Source organism: Mesoplodon mirus (assembly GCF_964341445.2).
Source record: "Mesoplodon mirus genome assembly, chromosome: 6".
Taxonomy (NCBI): domain Eukaryota; kingdom Metazoa; phylum Chordata; class Mammalia; order Artiodactyla; family Ziphiidae; genus Mesoplodon; species Mesoplodon mirus.
Window position 1 is genome coordinate 132,909,019 of NC_138982.1, and position 21,419 is coordinate 132,930,437.

The window sequence follows — 21,419 nt, forward strand, 5'->3', positions numbered from 1 at the left end:
TAATTGATCCTGGATAAAATAGGGTGGGTGTTTTGGGGATGAAAGCACAAAATAAGACCAAACAAATTTGGAGGTTTTCCCTCTGCATCGAATTTCCATTTTCTTTAGTAAAAACTAAGGAATCCATATCCTCCATAGCATGATGGATGATGACAGCAGCTGTAACTGTAGCTTCCATAACCAGAGCCATATCCATAGCCTCTGAAGCCACAGCCATGGCCCAGTCTTTGGAAGCTGCCATGCCCACAGCCATGGCCATAGCCCAGGCCACCAAAGCCTACATAGCTGAAACCCAAGCCTCCGTATAGTTGCTGTAATGACTCATGGTATCAAAGGTGGTGAGTTAGTTTGCTGTTCCATGAAAGACAGAGTGTGAATGTCAACATCTTTACAGGGAGGCTTATATACCATGGTCAGAGAATGTGATAAAACAGGTGCCCATCCTTTGGTTTCATTCATGAATTATACTTGCCTAAGACAACTCCTTAATCTATGATGCCCTGACCATACTCATTAAAAATGTGTTAACCAGCTTGGCTCCTAGTTAGGTTGTTCCTGAGATAGGTGCATTAATTTTCTTAAAATGAATTGTTTTTTCTTTAAAGCATAGGCATACCAAAACTTAAATTGAATTCTTTATCACCAGTCACTTAACATCAGTTATATTAAATGTTGTTGAATTTCAAATTATCTTCTCATCACAGGCATTTTAGGGTTGTCATAACTGATTCTAAGAAATATCAAGACTCTTAAATTGATCAATTTTGTCAAAAGGCACACATATTTTGCAGCATGAGACACGAAGACTGCACCTCTCTTCAGAAGATAAAAGAACATTCTAAGTGCAGAAAGATTTGGTTCGCTTGCTGTGTATACCAGAAAATGACAACAAAAGCTCACTTGGTTTCTAGAGTTTTAGAACTTTGACCATGTACTATGATAGATTTATTTTGTTTTTACACACCAGCATATTTGTTTTAGTTTAAAAACATAGCAGAATTGGACTCAGAAATGAAGAGGCTATCACAGTGATCAAAAATCCATCTTGTGAAAAACCTTCACGCAGTTATTTTTTTTAATATCCTGAACCGTTTCTCCAGAATAAGTTCTAGTCTCACTGCTGCTCCAAATGCAGATTATACTCACCTCCACACATCATTTTCTCTCTTTCTCTACTCTTCATCATTTATCCATGTACTTTACATTTTTTTCTAATTCCACTTTGAACATCATCCAACTTCCTCCCTCCATGATTCATTTTTCATCCAGGTAAAAGTGTGAATAGAGAAAAATGGTTTGGGCTCCAACCTACATACTCAAATCAACACTGCATTCCTTCCATCTAGATCTCATAGGCAATATATTACATTTGCCTTTGTCTTCTCTTTACCTAGTCTGTGCCAATTTTTTGTTACTAGCTTTTCCTAAGATATCAACTAGACCTTTCTACAAGATATTGATACTTGTTTAAAACATATTTCAACTCCTAAAATCATCTGAATTTTAAAAGGACTTGTACAATCTGGAATACTTAAATTATCTAAATATGCAGCATAATTGTAAAAATGGACAGAGAATAAGGAGACACTCTTTGGAATCGTTTGGCCTGATATTCACAAAGTTCCTCACCTCAGCCCAGAGAGGTAGCTACTAACACCCAAAGTTGATCCCATACCTGAATAAGCCCTAGGTAAATGTGCCCATATCTTGAAACTTGAGACTCACAAAACATGTCTTATATGACTATAACCATATTGCTAAGCTTTTGCTGAGATTTATAAGTAATATTTCGATGACATTTTTTGACAGGTTTGTTCACTAAGCTGACCCTAGTATCTAAATAAAGCATAGCAACAGTTATTTTTTAAAGAATTATAAGACTTTAACTAACATTAAAACAAGGAACATGCGTATCATAACCTGAGCAATTCACTGGCTATTCTAGAAATATTTTAAGGTTGACATGAGTTCCAACAGGCTTTCTGGTTACAGGCTAACATTTAACCCAGTATAAGGCTTTAAACTCCATACTACTCTAATCCTACTTTATTCCATTTTTATTCCTCATTTCAGAAAATCAGCCAATTGAAAATAAGAATATTTTTATTTTTAATGAATAATTTAGAGATATGAATAAATTACATAACTTTAAGGATTTCACATTCTTCTTGAGTAACTCTGTCAGAGCATGCGACCATGATTAAGAGCTATTTTTTTAAATGTATGACTGTCTCTACTTTATATATGGAAAGAATATGGGATACAATGAAAATCTTCAATAACAATAATGCTAAATGTGTTTTCAAAAAAGAAAACATGTGACAAAGGTATGCATATTTCATAAATGTCCATTAGTTGCAAAAGCAAGAAAAAACAGTTTGAAAAATATGGAACAAATCTGTTTTTTTTCCTCCACATGCACAAGAGAAAAAGTCATGTTGGAAATTTCTTTGGGGAGTTATTATTTTTCTGTCCTATCAGTGGATCAAAAGCAGATTTGAATTGTCATTATATTTTTTAAAGTTTTAACTCATGACCTAAGTTTCTGTTCATGGAGTGAAAAATGTTCTCACATTTTCCCTGGAAGTAAAGAAGTATTTTGTTATAAATTCAAAACATTTTCTCTCACCTAAGACATAGATCAATGCAATCTTAGCATAGAATTATGATAATATTGATTATACTAAGAATGTTAACAACAATAATAATATTGTTTGATTGTATTGATTACTTACTCCTTGGAAGCCCCATGGATACTGTCCCTAGAGTTATTAACCAAATGAAAGGAAAATAGAAATTTTGTCCTCCTGGGTCAAAGTACATAGTCTGATCCTTCAATAGAGTAACTTGCCTTTATTTCTCCTGCTCAGCCCACTGTGAAGCTACATACAACTCTTAGGTAGCAATGACTAAAAGAAGAAGTCATGGTTTTTTTTGGTTTTTTGTGTCTTGCTTTTACTTAGACTTGAGTTTTAACATTGCTCATTGTTTAGTTACATACAACAGCAGATAGACTAGAAAATTATAAGTACAATCTCTATCTCAGAACAATAAAAATGTTAAAGAAGCACAGGTGTTAATCAAGGTAAAGGGACCACTCTTCAAAAATCAGTTGTCATAATTTAGCTCTTGTTGTAACTATGAACAGAACATTTTAAATGGTCTATTTGACAACCTTCAAAGAGAGAATACATAAAGAGAGAGTCAACATAGTATAGTTGTCCTGGGACTCAGGACAACAGGGTTCAGACCCTAGTCTTACCACTAATTTTCAAGGGAAAATCATTTATTCTGAGATAACCTGCCTGCAAGATTATGAGGCAGCATTATAGAGTTCTAACATCCCTTTCAGTTTTTTAACTCTATGATTTAATTTTAGTCCTTTTTTAAAATTATATTTGCCCAGTTTATACCAAATATTATTTGGTTTATATCATTACCTGAAGATATTATTCAGTTTTTGGAAAACAAGTTAGGAAATTTTGTATTTTACCTATTCTATTCCTGAAACATGTGGCCATTCTTTTGTATCATTCCAGATTATTCATTTACTTGAGGTAAATTGTTAATCTGTTTGCTGACACAAGGAGAGACACACACTCATTAAAATTTTTGAGATTGCTTAGCTGCCTGGTCAAAAGGCCCTTGAACTCATTACAGTCTTTTTTAATGAGAAAAAAAAAATCTGTCTTCAAAGTCACAAAATAAAAATTCCCTGAATAGAATTCTTCATTATTAAGCATATTACATCATTCATATTTGATGGAGTTTTCTCATTAAATATTTTCTCATTTTCATAGCATTCTTTGGATTGTTGTGTATTAATTTCACCTAGATTTAAATAAGCTGATCAAGATTAAAGTTTTAAAATCTATAAAAGTCTCCAAATAAATATCAAATTTATTTCCCATTTGTATATACATATACATATATATATACACACACAAGACAAACTCACTTTCAAAACCAGTCTGAAAGCCATTAAAAAGTATTCCCTTTACACAATTACCCACTTTTCCAGAATGGACAATACCCAAAATATGATCTAAAAATCAGATGATCTTGGCTCTGTGCTACACAGTTACCATTTTTCTTCTCTTCTCTACACTTCTTCATAATCTATATATCATTCTCTTATTAAACATCTCTTTAAATCTCATTCTACGTTCATTCTCAATACATGCTTGCACCAGCTAGGTCTTTTGTTCTTATCCACTTTTTCCAATCAATATTTTATCCCTCTACTCACGTCTCTAATTTTATCATAATATTTTTGCTCTTAAATTTTTATTTTCCTATTCTGTGTGTACCAGACCCTTACTTTTTCTCAGGTAATCAGCAAATTTTTTTATAATTACTTATTCATTAAGGTTTTATATTTAAGATATATATATATATATATATATATATATATATATATATATATATATATGTTTGTATGCTCTTAAAATCATAGAATATTTTTTAACAGGGCTTCTTAAAATCATGTTGCCTTGAAATCTCCAAAAATGAATGTACAGTGATGAAAAGACTGAGAGAGGAATCAGGTATATGAAGTAGTGGGCCAGTCTTCTGCTGTTTCTCAGTTCACTCTGTGAAGATAGTAAACCCATTCCAAGTTTAAGCCCCACTGGATGTGACCATATCTTGGACACACATATATATGTAACACATTTTCTTTATCCATTTATCCATCACTTGTCTCTTAGGTTGATTCCATACCTGGACTATTGTAAAAAATGCTGCAGTGAACATGGGAGTGCAAATGTCTCTTTTTTTTTTTTTTTTTTTGTCCTGCTACACAACTTGCGGGATCTCAGTTCCCCGACTAAATGTTGAACCCAGGCCCCAGCAGTGAAAGCCCAGAATCCTAACCACTAGCCCACCAGGGAATTCCCCTCAAATATCTTTTAGAGTTAGTGTTTTTATAACATTTTTGATAATACATTTCCCTAACTGGATGTGTTTACTGTTTTTCCAAACAAAAAATATTTGTTGAATTAATGAAAAAATAAATTCTGCATGACACACAACTTGTAATAATTCTCTAAGTTGAATTATGGGCTCAAATGGCTTTCAGGTCTTAAAGGAATATTTAACTCAAAGGAATAATTAATCCTACTGTTAAATCCTGTTTTTTTCCTTTAGGGAACGTTATTCCATCTTTATTTTTTATTTTGAAAAAGAAAATAGTTGGTAAAAACTATCTTTTTTCCTCAGTGAGTCATTTTGAAGTCAAATGATCACAAATAAATCCACCAAGTTTAAGAATCCCATGAATGATTAAGTAAATTTGCTAGATTGTCTGTGATGAGGGCTAATTTATGTTCTTATTTCCAATGAAAATAGCTATGCTCACATGAGATAAAATCCAATAGATTTTACAATTTTTAAAAAAAACTCAATAATGAAATATACCATGACTTATTTGTGTATTTTCAAAGAAAATATTATGTAAATATATAATTAAGAACAAAAAATTGTGAAACTATGTTGTGAAATATATGAACCAAATATTTTTTATTGATTTTTTCTGGGTTAAAAAATAAAACAATTGTAATATCCTTTGGATATTAATTATCTTTGAAAACTGAAAAATGTTTATTTCTTTTGAGATTTTTTTGAGTTTTTTATTGTTGTTGTTAATTCAGTGGACTCAAAGACTTGCACAGTTCTTTATTAATCTTTGGGGAGCTTTCTACAAGAAGACAATCAGTTGATTGTGAAGCTCAGATCCTGTGTTGATGTGCTAAATGATGAAAATATATTCTTCCACTGGCCAAATTGAAGCTTTTATTAGGAAGCTAATGGCAATTCTACAATGAATTCAAAAATGTGTTTCTTAGACATAATTAATTAAATCATAAAATAGGATGTAATAAAATATGATAATGTATTTCACTAGGAGTATCATGCACACTAGATTGTTTCTCAGTCTAATGACGTTTATGGCTATTTTTATTTTTAGACCTATAGGGCATGTCCATAGACTGTGGAACTATTACCTCATTAAGTGTGCAAAATGGAGCCACACAACTTTATCTCTCCTGCTCTGTACACTGAGACTCTACAACACCCAGACTGAATTGACTGAAAGGATAGGTGATAACTGATGCCTGAGCAAATTTCTCTTTATGTAGATTAAGTATGTAACTTTCAAAGGAAGACTTTGATCTTGTATAAATATAGGTATACATGTATAAATATAATAGATATACATATAGGTATAGGTGAAATCTAGATAAAGCTAACATTGAAATTGAGTTTTATATTTTATATGTTCTATAAGAATAAAATGTTATAAAAATGGTAATTCTATCCAAGAAGGTGAGTCCTCTTTCATATCCCCCATAAATTCAGCTAAGTTCATGGAAGCTGAGCAAAGCTTTCAAGATACTCCGTTTGCTTGCATGAATGGGGAAAATACACTGAAGAAGGCGGCTGCATTCTGGCACCTAGAATCTTCTGGCATCAGATCTTGGCCTTCGTCCTGATGCTATCACTAGAGCTAATATATAATTCTATAGAAGCCAATTACTTTTCAGAGAATTTTTTAAGCTGAGAAATGGGGTACAAAGCACTGCTGATATTTAATGTTTGTTTATGATACTGCTATCTGACTGAATCAAATATATTTGACCAATTTTGACCAGTTTAAACAAAATATCCCCTCATAGATACAGAGAATAGATTGGTGGCTTCCAGAAGTGAGGGGGTCGGGAGTGGACAAAATGAGTGAAGGAGGTCAAAAGCTGCAAACTTTTAGTTACAAACTAAGTAAATCATGGTGATGTAATGTACAGCATAGTCACTACAGTTAATAATACTATATCGCATATTTGAAAGTTGCTAAGAGAGTAATGTTAAAAGTTCTTATCACAGGAAAAAAATGAAACTGTGTGTAGTGATGGATGCTAACTAGACTTATTGTGGTGTATACAAATGTTGTATACAAATATTGAATCATTATGTTTTGTACCTGAAACCGATAGAATGTTATATGTCAAGTATACCTCAATAAAAAAATCTTAATTTTATATTATTACCTGAGTATATCATTTGATTTTAGGAAAAAATTGGTATTTGCTTACATATTTTTCTCATTTCACCAATGAAATGTCCCCTCCTGTCCATTTTTATAAGGGGAAATTCAGATTTAACTGAAATTCAGATTTATAGGAAAGCTCTTTGTGTATAGCTGTGCTTTGTTATCAGCTTAAGCTAAAAAATAAATTAGTTCACGATTATATCTTGTTGTTTCCCTTCTTAGGTTGAAAAAAATGGCCAATATAATGATAGTAGTAAAGAAGAATACCATGTCAAGTCATGAAGATTCAGTAAGAATATAGGAAAGCTAACAGAAAAGTCTTAGTTAAAACGCTTTGAGTTAAATGACCTCATATGAAAAACGTTACCCTAATTCATTATTTACTTATAGATCAGCTGCTTGATGAAAATATCAAAGAAAATAATGTGTAGAAGACTATTATACACAGGGTGGATTATACTAAATATAAAAAATTTGGAAAGGAGGTTTACTTTCATAATTAGCCTAGTGATGGTTTGATCTATTACCATGTATTTGCATTTACAATAAAAAGCCAAATAGATTTTGAATAAATGGAAGGATTCATTATGCATTTGGGCTGAATTGAGAAATGTGAGTTAAGTTAAATAAAACACACTTATTTGATAAATAAATATATAGATATGTTAAATCGGCATTGCTTTTTGTTGTTGACTTAAATCTGAATATTATCTAAACAAAGCAAGAGATGTAAAAATATTAAATCACTAACAGTTTTGAAAACATCTTTTCATATTAGTCTATAATTAGTCTTTATATCAGTCTTTCTATCTGTATGGATATTTGTGAGGTATATGGGAAAAAAAATGATTCTAAGCCAAGGAGATACCATCCCTTACTGACAATTGAGGAGAATGGAACCATCATCACTTCCATATAACTGAGTTTCATGAACAAGACAAAAAACATATTTTGTTTTCAAATTTAATGTTTTACTGAAAGGTAAACAGATAATCCATTTAGTTTTCAAAGAAAAATTAGATGATTCTAGGATTATGATGGAGGTATAGGAGTGTATTGAAAAATTGTCCAAAATTCTTAGAAGCTAGATACTTCTGTGCAGATAACTCCAGTATGATCTTTGTGGTCCAATTTTTGAGATCAGATTTGGAAAGTCCCCTGTAATTTCAGATATAGGGCTCCTAGGGTAAGATTTCAGTGGAAGCTAGAAAATCCATGTCTATCATCCACAGAATGATGGGTAGTGATGGCAGCCATATCCAAAGATTCCATAACCAGAGCCATATCCATAGCCTCTGAAGCCACAGCCATAGCCCAGTCTGTGGAAGCTGTCACATCCACAACCTTAGCCATAGCTCAGACCACCAAAGCCTCCATAGCCATAGCCCAGGCCTCCATAATAGTTGCTGTAATGGCTCTTGGTGTCAGGGGTTGTGAGTTTGGTTTTCTGTTCAAAGCAAGAACCTAAGTATGGATGTCAGCATGTGTAGAAGGATGCTTATATACCCTGGTCAGAGCATGTGATAAATCATGTGTATACCCTCCATTATGTCATGTTTACATTATATATACTTGGAACAACTCATTAATTCTTTGTCCCCTGACACAGGGAGAAGGTCTCACACTCATTAAAATATTTGGGATCACTTTGTTACCTAGCTAGGGTGTCTCTTAAAAGTTATTGCATCACTTCATTACATCATCACTTGGCACACTTTAAACATACACAATTATATTTGTCAATTATACCTAAAGAAAGCAGGTGAAAAAAGTTATTGCACCACTTTATAAGAAGGAATGCTGTATCTTCAATGTCTAGACATGTCAGACCCCAAATACTATTCTTCATAGTCAGGCATACCAATCAGGTTTGATGGTGTTGTGGTTTTTCAATTAAATATTTCATCATCTCTGGTTTTCTTTAGATACTTCACTTAAGAAAATTAAACCAAAGAAATTGGTCAAAGTTCTGTAATCGATAATATCATTTTAAAGCATATTTTCCTCTGTCTCAAAACTGAATGATTTATTTCTTTCAGAAATAAGAAAACAGAAACATTTGAGAGCTGGAAAGAACCAGCTTGACTGTTGTGAACACTAACAAGGAACTTTAGAAAAATAAATCTACTTTTTATTTAGTTTTAGAACATTAACCATCATAACTGACATACTTTTTACTTTTCATGCTACTTTAAAAAATAAAAAACATTTTTGCTTTTTACGTTGATGAGCCAATAATGGCATATAATTATTAATTAAAATCCATAGTTTCCTCTTCATTCTTTCTGTTGTACCCTTCCATGGGCTTTGACAACCATGGGATAAAATTGTTCAGAAACTGATGGCAAATCACAGGAATCAAAAATTTATTTCAAAAGTAGCTTTAATAGTATATTAAAAGTTATCTTCTCAAATCCTGACCCTATTCTCTGGCATGTCATCTATCCAAGTTGTCTCCAAAGTATACATCTTCCTCCCTGTCTTTACATTCACCATTTCCTCCTATTAATTCATCCATATATCTATCTTATACAATATCCTTTTTTTAATTAATAAACTTTACTTGAAGAATAGTTTTAAGTTTTCAGATTAATTGAGCAGGAAATACAGAATTCCTATATGCCACCCCCCATACACACACATGCACACCAATATTAATATATTAATAATTAAAATCTGTAGTGTAGATTAGTGTTCACTCTGTTGTACTGTTCTGTGGGTTTTGACAAATGCATAATGCCATTAACCTCTATTACAGAACCATACAGAATAGTTTCACTGCCCTAAAAATCCCCTTTTCCCCCTCTATTCTTCCCTCCATCCTTCCAAACTCCTGCAAATACTAATCTTCTGACTGTCTCCATAGTTTTTTATTTTCCAGAATGTCATACAGTATTTTGCCTTTTCACATTGACTTCTTTCACTTAACAATAAGCCTTTATGATTCCTCCTTATCCTTCTGTGGCTTGATAGCTCATTTCTTTTTATCCCTGAATAATATTCCATTGTCTGGATGTACCACAGTTTATTTATCCTTTCACCTTTTGAAGGACATCTTGATTGCCTCCAAGTTTTGCCAAATAGAAATAAAACTTCTATAAACATCTCTGTTCAGGTTTTTGTGTGGACATAAATTTTCAAGCCATTTGGGTAAATACCAGGGAAAATGATTACTGAATCTTTTCCATAAAACCATTTTTAGCTTTGTGAAAAACTGCCAGACTGTCTTCCAAAGTTTCTGTACCATTTTTCATTCTCATCAGCAATGAATGATAGTTTCTGTTGCTCCACAATCAAGCCAGCATTAATTGTTTTTAGTGCTTTAAATTTTAGCCATTCTAACATATATGTTACAATCTCTTTTTATGTATCATCTAGCCTCTGTCCTTCAATTAGCCATTAGGCTATGGTGGCTAGGTAAAATTGTGAGGTACATAAAATTTCTCTTTGGCACCCATCAATTTTCACTCAGTCTATAGTTAATTAGTTAATCTCTTCTGTTTCCTTCTTCTTGTATCTTTACTTTTATGAAAACAGCTTTCCCTTTTATTCCCTTTGCTTTTTCTGTGCTTTATTTATTTGTTTTTTTGGTTCCCTTATTCTCAGGAAATACCATCCTAGCCTCACTAAGATATTAAATGTTTGTTAAGGTTTCTGATTTTAAAAAAATAATACAAATCCAAGGACTCTATCAAATTCAATAAGATACCATTAATATTGGAAATGTCTTCAGTATCTCCAAATTGTAGATGTTATGTTAAAAGATAAGGGGTGGAAAAAGACAATTGAGAGCAAAAGTCCCTCAGCTGACTCTAAGAAGTTAGTCACTTATAGCTGAACCTGATCCCAAACCTGGTTAAATTTATCTAGTTTTGCGTTTAATATTCGGCTCTAGTCCTTAAATTCGTGTGAACTTTATATAATCTCAAGTGTATTGTTCAGGTTCTTTTAGTCTTTTAAGTAATTTTCAAATAATGCATTCTCCAAACTGGATTTATTTACCTCTCTTAATAGATACCACATAATAAGAACACAACAAATATGTGTTGAAAGGATGAATGAATTCTAAGGTCTTTAAAATTAAGCATCACGCTTCTGACAGGCATGGGTAACTCTGTGACGGCATCTAAACAATAAAGATTTAAAGGAGGAATAAGCTCAAATGGCTTTCTGAATTTAGAGGAACATATAACCATCATTTCATTTGCACTGTTTTTTTTTTTTTTTTTTTTTTTTTTTTTTTTTTTTTTTTTTTTGCGGTACGCGGGCCTCTCACTGTTGTGGCCTCTCCCATTGTGGAGCACAGGCTCCGGACGCGCAGGCTCAGCGGCCATGGCTCATGGGCCCAGCCGCTCCACGGCATGTGGGATCTTCCCGGACCGGGGCACGAACCCGTGTCCCCTGCATTGGCAGGCGGACTCTCAACCACTGCGCCACCAGGGAAGCCCCTGAACTGGGTTTTTTTTTTAAGCATAATAATGAATTATATATTATATATAAATTTCAGTGTAAAATTTGATGAATTCTTATAAATAGGCATACACTACCCATACTAAGCATGCCCTAACGCCTAAAGTGTCTCTACTGCTTCTTTTTTTATTTTTATTTTTTTGTCCTCACTCTCTAGAGATAACCATCCTTCTAGATTTTGACAGCAGTTTTTGTAGACCTTGTCAATAGTTTTCCAAAATGATTTTCAGGTTTACAGTCCCACCAGCAATGTAAGAGAGTTCCACTTGCTCTAAATCTTTGACAACACTTGCTATTTTAAGACTACTTAACTTTGATCATTCTTGTGGGAAAGTAGTAGTAGCTGAGTATTGTTTTAGTTTGGCTTTTACCTGATGAGTAATAATACTAGGGACCATTATATACACTTACTGATCAGCTAGATAACCTTTTGGAAGTGTTCAATTATTTTGTTCATTTTTAATTGAGATTGTAATATTTTAGTATTGATTTGTAGAGTACTTGGGTACAAGTATTTTGTCAAATCCGTTTTAAAAGTATTTTCTCTCTGTATGTGGGTTGTTTTTGCACTTTAAAGTGATGTCTATGTATGAACAGAATTTCTTAATAGAATGAGTCCAGTTTATTAATTTTTTTTTAATTTTATGTTTAATGCTTTTTTGTCTTACTTAAGAAACTCTTGGCTACCTCACCTCTTATTTTTTTAATTCCTTTGTTTTCTCTCTTCAGAACTTGTTCCACTTTTTATTGTTCATCCTAGATGAAAAGACAGTTGTTAATTTCAATATTTCATTCTCATTAAGTCGACAGGAAACCATAAAATCAGAAATAACTCAAACAGGTTTAATGATGTCACACACTGACCATGTAATTCTGTCGTATCTTCCCTCAGTTGTGATGCTGATGATTCTGTGATGCATTTTCTTCAGACCAGTAACAGCTTTTCCCTAAAAAAAGATTTTAGAGCTCTTCTGTTAATTCCAACACAAATCAATATAATTTACCAGTAAGAGGTATAATAATGAAGCTACATTATACTAAGAATGTTAAGTATCTTCTCCAAATAGTTATACTGATTATAGTTTTTCTTTAGTTACATAAAGTCTTTCTTTAGACTATGATTCTATTGTCCTGTTAGGGGATAAAATATTTTCATATGAAATTATGTTTTATTCAGTCAAACTGAAGATTATCATCCTCCAAAGGTGACACTGAAATATATCTACCCTGACCTATTTACTATGAAGCTACAACTCCTCTGCTGAGTTGACTAAAAGGATATGATCTGGCTGAGTAAATCCATCCATATTTTCAGTAAACAAGTCTAAGCTTATCAAATGCATTATAATAATTTTTTAAAAGTAGAGTTGGATTTAACACTATTCACTAGAACCTATTTTTACAAAGAAGCTCAATTAGAAATTGATAGTTTGGAGGAGGAGCTTCAAAATGGCAGAAGAGTAAGACACGGAGATCACCTTTCTCCCCACAGATACATCAGAAATACACCAACACGTGGAACAACTCCTACGGAACACCTACTGAACTCTGGAAGAAGACCTCAGACCTCCCAACGTACTGGGTAGGGCAAAAAAAAAAAAGAAAAAGCAGAGACAAAAGTATAGGGACGGGACCTGCACCCGTGGGAGGGAGCCGTGAAGGAGGAAAGGTTTCCACATACTAGGAAACCCCTTCACAGGCTCAGACTGCGGGTGGCGGAGTGGGAGAGCTTCGGAGCCATGGAAGAGAGCACAGCCACAGGTGTGCGGAGGGCAAAGCGGAGAAATTCCCGCACAGAGGATCGGTGCTGACCGGCACTCACCAGCCTGAGAGGCTTGTCTGCTCTCCCGCCAGGGTGGACGGGGCTGGGAGCTGAGGATCAGGCTTCAGTCAGAGAGGAGGGAGAGGACTGGGGTTGGTGGCGTGAACACAGCCAGCAGGGGGTTAGTGCACCACAGCTACCCAGGAGGGGGTCCAGGAAAAAGTCTGGACCTGCCGAAGAGGCAAGAGACTTTTTCTTGCCTCTTTGTTCCCTGGTATGCAAGGAGAGGGGATTAAGAGCACTGCTTAAAGGAGATCCAGAGACGGGCATGAGCCGCGGCTAAAAGCTCAGACCCCAGAGATGGGCGTGGGATGCTAAGGCTGCTGCCACAGCCACCAAGAAGCCTGTGTGTGAGCACAGGTCATGCTCCACACCTCCCCTCGCAGGACCCTGTGCAGCCCACCACTGCCAGGGTCCCAGGGTCCAGGAACAACTTCCCAGGGAGAACACACGGCACGCCTCAGGCTGGTGCAACATCACACTGTCCTCTGCCGCTGCAGGCTCACCCCGCATTCCGTACCCCTCCCTCCCCCAGGCCTGAGTGAGCCAGAGCCCCCGAATCAGCTGCTCCTTTAACCCCGTCCTGTCTGAGAGAAGAAGAGACGCCCTCAGGTGACCTACATGCAGAGGCGGGGCCAAATCCAAAGCTGAGCCCCCCCGGAGCTGAGTGAACAAAGAGGAGAAAGGGAAATCTCTCCCAGCAGCCTCAGAAGCAGAGGATTAAATCTCCACAATAAACCTGATGTACCCTGCATCTGTGGAATACCTGAACAGAAAACAAATCATCCCAAATTGAGGAGGTGGACTTTGGGAGCAATGATATATACATTTTTTCCCTTTTTCTCTTTTTGGGAGTGTGTATGTGTATGCTTCTGTGTGTGATTTTGTCTGTATAGCTTTGCTTTCACCATTTGTCCTAGGGTTCTATCTATCTGTTTTTTTGTTCGTTTTTGTTTTTTATTACTTAGAAAATCATTTTTTTCTTAATAATTATTTTTTATTTTTTTATTTTCATAACTTTATCATATTTTATTTTATCTTCGTCTTTCTTTCTTTCTTTTTTTGCTCCCTTTTATTCTGAGCCGTGTGGAGGACAGGCTCTTGGTGCTCCAGCCAGGCATCAGGGCTGTGCCACTGAGGTGGGAGGGCCAAGTTCAGGAAACTGGTCCACAAGAGACCTCCGAGCTCCATGTAATATCAAACAGCAAAAAATCTCCCAGAGACCTCTGTCTCAATGCCAAGACTCAACTTCACTCAAGGACCAGCAAGTTACAGTGCTGGACACCATTTGCCAAACAACTAGCAAGACAGGAACACAACCCCATCCATTAGCAGAGAGGCTGCCTAAAATCACAATAAGGCCACAGACATCCCAAAACACACCACCAGATGTGGACCTACTCACCAGAAAGACAAGATCAAGCCTCATCCACCAGAACACAGGCACTAGTCCCCTCGACAAGAAAGCCTACACAAGCCACTGAACCAACCTTAGCCACTGGGGACAGACACCAAAAACAATGGAAACTACAAACCTATAGCCTGCGAAAAGGACACCCCAAACACAGTAAGTTAAGCAAAATGAGAAGATAGAAAAACACACGACAGATGAAGGAGCAAGCCAAAAACCCACCAGACCTAAAAAATGAAGAAAAAATAGGCAGCCTACCTGAAAAACAATTCAGAATAATGATAGTAAAGATGATTCAATATCTTGGAGATAGAATGGAGAAGATAGAAGAAACATTTAACAAGGACCTAGAAGAAATAAAGAGCAAACAAACAGTGATGAAAAACACATTAAATGAAATTTAAAATTTTCTAGAAGGAATCAAGAGCACAATAGCTGAGGCAGAAGAATGGATAAGTGACCTGGAAGATAAAATAGTGGAAATAACTACTGCAGAGCAGAAGAAAGAAAAAAGAATGAAAAGAATTGAGGACAGTCTCAGAGATTTCTGGGACAATATTAAATGCACCAACATTCGAATTATAGGGGTCCCAGAAGAAGAAGAGAAAAATAAAGGAACTGAGAAAATATTTGAAGAGATTATAGTTGAGAACTACCCTAATATGGGAAAGGAAATAGTTAATCAAGTCCAGGAAGCACTGAGAGTCCCATACAGGATAAATCCAAGGAGTAACATGCCAAGACACATATTAATCAAACTATCAAAATTTAAATACAAAGAAAAAATATTAAAAGCAGCAAGGGAAAATGACAAATAACACATAAAGGAATCCCCATAAGGTTAACAGCTGAACGTTCAGCAGAAACTCTGCAAGCCAGAAGGGAGTGGCAGGACATATTTAGGGTGATGAAGGAGAAAAATCTAAAGCAAAGATTACTCTACCCAGCAAGTATCTCACTCAGATTTGCTGGAGAAATTAAAAGCTTTACACACAAGCAAAAGCTAAGAGAATTCAGCACCACCAAACCAGCATTACAAAAAATGCTAAGGGAACTTCTCTAGGCAAGAAACACAAGAGAAGTAAAAGACCTACAATACTAAACCCAAAACAGTTAAGGAAATGTTAATAGGAACATACATATTGATAATTACCTTAAACGTGAATGGATTAAAGGCTCCAACCAAAATGCATAGACTGGCTGAATGGAAACAAAAACAAGACCCGTATATATGCTGTCTACAAGAGACCCACTACATACCAAGGGAAACATACAGACTGAAAGTAAGGGGATGGAAAAAAACATTCCATGCAAATGGAAATCAAAAGAAAGCTGGAGTAGCAATTCTTATATCAGAGAAAATAGACTTTAAAACAAAAACTATTACAGGAGACAAAGAAGAACACTACATAATGATCAAGGGATCAATCCAAGAAGAAGATATAACAATTGTAAATAATTATGCACCCAATATAGGAGCACCTCAATACATAAGGCAAATACTAACAGTCATGAAAGGGGAGATAGACAGTAACACAATCATAGTAAGGGAGTTTAACACCCCACTTTTACCAATGGACAGATCATCAAAAATGAAAATAAATAAGGAAACACAAGCTTTAAATGAAACATTAAACAAGATGGACTTAATTGATATTTATAGGACTTTCCATCCAAAAACAACAGAATACACATTCTTCTCGAGTGCACATGGAACATTCTCCAGGATAGATCATATCTTGGGTCACAAATCAAGCCTTGGTAAATTTAAGAAAATTGAAATCGTATCAAGTATCATTTCTGACCACAATGCTATGAGACTAGATATCAATTACAGGCAAAAATCTGTAATAAATAAAAACAAATGGAGGCTATACACACACTACTTAATAACCAAGAGATCACTGAAGAAATCAAAGAGGAAGTCAAAAAATATTTAGAAACAAATGGCAATTAAAACCCGATGACCCAAAAACTATGGGATGCAGCAAAAGCAGTTCTAAGAAGGAAGTTTATGGCAATACAATCCTACCTTAAGAAACAAGAAACATCTCAAATGAACAACCTAACCTTACACTTAAAGCAATTAGAGAAAGAAGAACAAAAGAAACCCAAAGTTAGCAGAAGAAAAGAAACCATAAAAACATATCAGAAATAAATGAAAAAGAAATGAAGGAAATGATAGTAAAGAACAATAATAATAAAAGCTTGTTCTTTAAGAAGATAAACAAAATTGATAAACCATTAGCAGACTCATCAAGAAAAAAAGGGAGAAGATGCAAATCAATAAAATTAGAAATGAAAAAGGAGAAGTAACAACTGACATTCAAGAAATACAAATGATCATGAGAGATTACTACAAGCAACTATATGCCAATAAAATGGACAACCTGGAAGAAATGAACAAATTCTTAGAAATGCACAACCTTCTAAGACTGAACCAGGAAGAAATAGGAAATATGAACAGACCAATCACAAGCACTGAAATTGAAACTGTAATTAAAAATCTTCCAACCAACAAAAGCCCAGGAACAGATGGCCTCACAAGCGAATTCTATCAAACATTTAGAGAAGAGCTAACACCTATCCTTCTCAAACTCCTCCAAACAATAGCAGAGGAGGAACACTCCAAAACTAATTCCATCACCCTGATACCAAAACCAGACAAAGATGTCACAAAGAAAGAAGACTACAGGCCAATATCACTGATGAACATAGATGCAAAAATCCTCAATAAAATAATAGCAAACAGAATCCAACAGCACATTAAAAGGATAATACACCATGATCAAGTGGGTTTTATCCTAGGAATGTAAGGATTCGTCAATATACGCCAATCAATGTGATACTCCATATTAACAAATTGAAGGAGAAAAACCGTATGATCATCTCAATAGATGCAGAGAAAGCTTTTGACAAAATTCAACACCCATTTATGATAAAACCCCTCCAGAAAGTAGGCATAGAGGGAACTTACCTCAACATAATAGAGGCCATATATGACAAACCTCCAGCCAACATCATCCTCAATGGTGAAAAACGGAAACTATTTCCACTAAGGTCAGGAACAAGACCAGGTTGCCCACTCTCACCACTATTATTCAACATAGTTTTGGAAGTCCTAGCAACAGCAAACAGAGGGGAAAAAGAAATAAAATGAATCCAAATCGGAAAAGAAGAAATAAAGCTGTCCCTGTTTGCAGATGACATGATACTATACATAGAGAATCCTAAAGATGTTACCAGAAAACTACTAGAGCTAATCAATGAATTTGGTAAAGTAGCAGGATACAAAATTAATGCACAGAAATCTCTGGTATTCCTATACAGTAATCATGAAAAATCTGAAAGTGAAATTAAGAAAACACTCCCATTTACCACTGCAACAAAAAGAATAAAATATCTAGAAATAAACTACCTAAGGAGACAAAACTCCTGTATGCAGAAAATTATAAGACACTGATGAAAGAAATTAAAGATGATACAAATAGATGGAGAAGTATACCATGTTCTTGGATTGGAAGAATCAACATTGTGAAAATGACTATACTACCCAAAGCAATCTACAGATTCAATGCACTCCCTATCAAACTACCACTGGCATTTTTCACAGAACTAGAACAAATATTTTCACAATATGTAAGGAAACACAAAAGACCCCGAATAGCCAAAGCAATCTTGAGAAAGAAAAACGGAACTGGAAGAATCAGGCTCCCTGACTTCAGACTATAATACAAAGCTACAGTAATCAAGGCAGTATGGTACTGGCACAAAAACAGAAATTTAGATCAATGGAACAGGATAGAAATCCCAGAGATAAACTCCAACACATATGGTCACCTTGTCTTTGATAAAGGAGGCAAGAATATACAGTGGAGAAAAGACAGCCTCTTCAAAAGTGGTGCTGGGGAAACTGGACAGCTACATGTAAAAGAATGAAATTAGAACACTCCCTAACACCATACACAAAAATAAACTCAAAATGGATTAAAGACTTTAATATAAAGCCAGCTACCATCAAACTCTTTGAGGAAAACATAGACAGGACACTCTATCACATAAATCACAGCAAGATCCTTTTTGAGTCACCTTCTAGAGAAAAGGAAAAAGAAAAATAACAAAAATAAACAAGTGGGACCTAATGAAACTTAAAATATTTTGCACAGCAAAGGAAACCATTAATAAGACGAAAAGACAACCCTCAGGATGGGAGAAAATATTTGCAAATGAAACAACTAACAAATAATTAATCTCCAAAATTTACAAGCAGGTCATGCAGCTCAACATCAAAAAATCAAAGAACCCAATCCACAAATGGGCAGAAGACCTAAATAGACATTTCTCCAAAGAAAATATACAGACTGCCAACAAACACATGAAAGAATGCTCAACATCATTAATCATTAGAGAAATGCAAGTCAAAACTACAATGAGATATCATCTCACACCTGTCAGAATGGCCATCATCAAAAAATCTACAGACTGTAAATGCTGGAGAGGGTGTGGAGAAAAGGGAACCCTCTTGCACTGTTGGTGGGAATGTAAATTGATACAGCCAGTATGGAGGTTCCTTAAAAAACTGAAATAGAACTATCATACAACCCAGCAATCCCACTACTGGGCATATACCCTGAGAAAAGCATAATTCAAAAAGGTCATGTATGAAAATGTTCATTGCAGCTCTATTTACTGTAGCCAGGACATGGAAGCTACCTTAGTGTCTATCAACAGATGAATGGATAAAGAATATGTGGCACATATATACAGTGGAATATTACTCATCCATAAAAAGAATGAAATTGAGTTACTTGTAGTGAGGTGGTTCGACCTAGAGACTGTCATACAGAGTGAAGTAAGTCAGAAAGAGAAAAACAAATACTGTATGCTAACACGTATATATGGAATCTAAAAAAAGAAAAAATGGTCATGAAGAACTTATTGGCAAGACGGGAATAAAGATGCAGACTTACTAGAGAATGGACTTGAGGGTACGGAGAGGGGGAAGGGTAAGCTGGGGCAAAGTGAGAGAGCAGCAAGGACATATATACACTACCAAATGTAAAATAGATAGCTAGTGGGAAGCAGCCGCATAGCACAGGGAGATCAGCTTCGTGCTTTGTGACCACCTAGAGAGGTTGGATAGGGAGGGTGGGAGGGAGGGAGATGGAAGAGGGAAGTGGTATGGGGACATATGTATATGTATAACTTATTCACTTTTTGTAAAGCAGAAACTAACACACCATTGTAAAGCAATTATACTCCAATAAAGATGTTAAAAAAAAGAAATTGATAGTTCAAGATTCTGTGTCAGAATATTTGCAAATCAAAATAAATAGAGGTGGTCAACAAGCTGTGATAATTTAGCTCTTCAAAGACACATGGCCAGAACTTTCAAGATGTTTTATTTGATAGCACTTAAAAGGGAAGTTCTCAAGGAATGGGATAGGAAGCATGGTGAAGCAGACTGTCTAGTATTCAGTAAAACTGGTTCTCGTCTTAGGCTGTACCGCTTATTCCATTTTTGATCCTTAACAATTCATTTTACTTTTTGGAGGTACCTTCCCATCTAAGATGCTGTTTTGCTAAGTTTTACAGTACCCCAGCCAGCTTCACAATTCTGTCCTTATATTATTGCCTTGGTTTTATTGAATTTAATAACTCAAACAAAAGATATTCACTTTTGTTTCATTACCTAAATATATAACTTTTTTGGCAAAATGCTGATATTTTGTTATGTGTTTTTCATGGTCAAATATTTATTTGAAGTACTAACAAGAAATGACCCACTTTTTGAAGGTCAGCATTTTAAGACACTTGCTAGAATGTATAAAGCTTCTGATCAGCCATAGCCTTAATACAGATTACTTCCCAAGGAATAACAGTGATTTTTAAATTTCTCTGATGAACTGAAAAATATTTCAGTGTGTTGATAACACTGAAGAACAATGTCATGTCACACCATGGCAGACCATGAGGAAAACATGATAGAGATTCACAAAAAGAAGTTCATTTTTCAGTGTATATTTAGAGAGATGTTTTATTCTATCATCATATTTTCTTATCACTGAAAGAGCTAAATAAATAGCAATTTTGAACAAAACAGAAAAACATTTATTCTTCATGTTAACTTCACTTTAAATATGAAAGTATATAAAGTTGACATTTCAGTGCTAGTTTTAAATATCAAGGTTATCTCAATAAAAGTATTGAATAAGATCTGGTTTAGCATTCAGAGGAAAAGATCTTTATTTCAACTGAGGGTTATGGTTTACGTGTATCTATCTAGCCATATGGGTGAGTGTAAGATCTCCTATTACTTTAGCTCTTCATGGAGTAGTTTATTTTTTTCATTGTCAATTAGGTGCAATTACAAATAATCACACTGATATTGTGAATTAAATTAAAAAATAATAATAGCCATGTATGCTGTTTTAACTTAGGAAAATTTATTGCAAAAGGATTAGAGAAATCCCACAGTTGAGAAACCATGAATAAGAGACAACAAGAAACATGAAGCAGACAATTATGAAATGATAAATATTCCTAAAATCTTAGACACTAAATACTTTTGATCTTGGCTTGGTCCTGGGTGATCTTGTTTGGCATAGTTATTGTAGTCAGACTTAGATAATTATTTTATGGCCTCAAATATTGGGCTCCTGGAGTAG

General features: G+C 34.8%; 1 pseudogene across 1 annotated transcript; it reads right to left on the minus strand.

The window, feature by feature from the left end:
• Positions 1-104: 104 nt before the first annotated feature.
• On the minus strand, positions 105-21,357 carry LOC309806026 (annotated as a pseudogene). Its single transcript has 3 exons — positions 21,318-21,357; positions 8,279-8,512; positions 105-277 (listed from the first exon to the last, which is right to left on the minus strand). The product of its transcript is annotated as an uncharacterized misc_RNA (transcript).
• Between the last annotated feature and the right edge of the window lie 62 nt (positions 21,358-21,419).